Genomic DNA, 1599 nt, shown 5'->3' with positions numbered 1-1599 from the left:
GGTGTGCAGCACAGCACATGACATCCAGACCTTGGGAGCTGTGTGAGGCGGCTCAAGTCTGCAACATCTGGCCTGAAGCCAGACACAGTACACAGGCTGGTGCACGGAGTAGGACCTTTGGTGTGCTTGGGCAGCTCAGGTCCTCAACCCCTGGAATGAGGCTGGGAGCTTGGTGCAGGAGGTGCTGCACAGAGGATCTGGGAGCAGACTGAGCCTAGTGCTGCACAAGGCATCCCAGACCTCCGACCTATAGCAAAAGGTTGAATCCAGGGAGCCAGACAGTGATTGGGCTACTGAAGCAGCAGACAGAGCCAAGCCAGAGGCCCCAGAAGCCCTGCATAGTGGAGCCCTGTTCCAGGGGACAGCAACCACCCCCACCCCAGCACCAAAACCCAATGCAGGCAAAAGAGCAGCCTGGCTCAGAGGACGAGGACCACCCTACAGGCAGGGAAAAGAGGATTCCCACAGGGGAGGGAGAGCCCCCCCTGGTTAGTTAAGGGCTCCTGAAAGGGGAGGTCCCACTGAGAAGCCCCACCTAAAGTTACCAGGTTCTTTGTAGGGCTTCGGAAAAACCCAAGGGCATTGGGGTTTCCCGTCTGGATTGAGTTTATCATTGGGGTTTATATGTTTCAGTTCAGATACTTACCTGTATCTGGATGACTAGTAGAAGGTTTTGTCATTTACCCAGAGGGTATTGTTTATGTTACTGGTTTAGATATCTTATAAATATATATATATAAATTGTACCTATGTTTATTTCCATGTTCCGTTTCCTTGTGATAAGTTAACGTAAATAAATGTGCACATAGTTAAGTCCCCTGACTGTCCTGGCCGGTTTCTATAGGGACAGAGGGAAACTGAGCAGTTTGCAGTTCCCACTCCACAGTACATCTGCCAGCGAATGATCCCCTTCAATTGGAGAAGGGGAACGTATACCCAAGTTACCTGGGATACATGTGGAAGGAGGCGTTTCTCTGGTAACTAATCCACTGGGAGGTGAACCGCTCGCTCGCATTGGCACCTTTCACTACAAGTCAGACACTAATCACCAGGGATCCTGGTTTTCTCTGATAAAAAATAATCCATAATTTTCAGATTTAAAAATCCACATAGTGTCACCCTATGGGAAAAATTGCCTTGCGTACCAACATTCTGGTGGCATATTTGAATGAAGGTGAGGGGCCTGAGCAAAAGACATTACTTTTTATTCATAGATTCATAGACATTTGGGCTGGAAGGGACCTCGCAAGATCATCGAGTCCAGCCCCCTGCCCAAAGGCAGGAAGTCAGTTGGGGTCATAGGATCCCAGCAAGATAAGCATCTAATTTTTATTGAAGGTGTTCAATGGAGGTGCTGAGCCACCTCCAATGGCAGGCTGTTCCAGACCTTCGGGGGCTCAGACAGTAAAGAAATTCTTCTTATGTCCAGCCTGAAAAGGTCTTGTAGTAGTTTATAACCATTTGACCTTGTCATCCCTTGGGGTGCTCTGGGGAACAAATGATCAGCCAGGTACTGGTGGTCACCCCTGATAAACTTATAGGTGGCCATCAGATCACCCCTGAGCCTGCACTTTTCCAGGCTAAAGAGCCCCATGGCTC

This window comes from Crocodylus porosus, unplaced genomic scaffold (assembly GCF_001723895.1).
Source record: "Crocodylus porosus isolate Cpor-Errol unplaced genomic scaffold, CroPor_comp1, whole genome shotgun sequence".
NCBI classification, from domain to species: Eukaryota; Metazoa; Chordata; order Crocodylia; family Crocodylidae; genus Crocodylus; species Crocodylus porosus.
The sequence above is the reverse complement of the archived record's forward strand: the minus strand, read 5'-3'. Positions refer to the sequence as shown.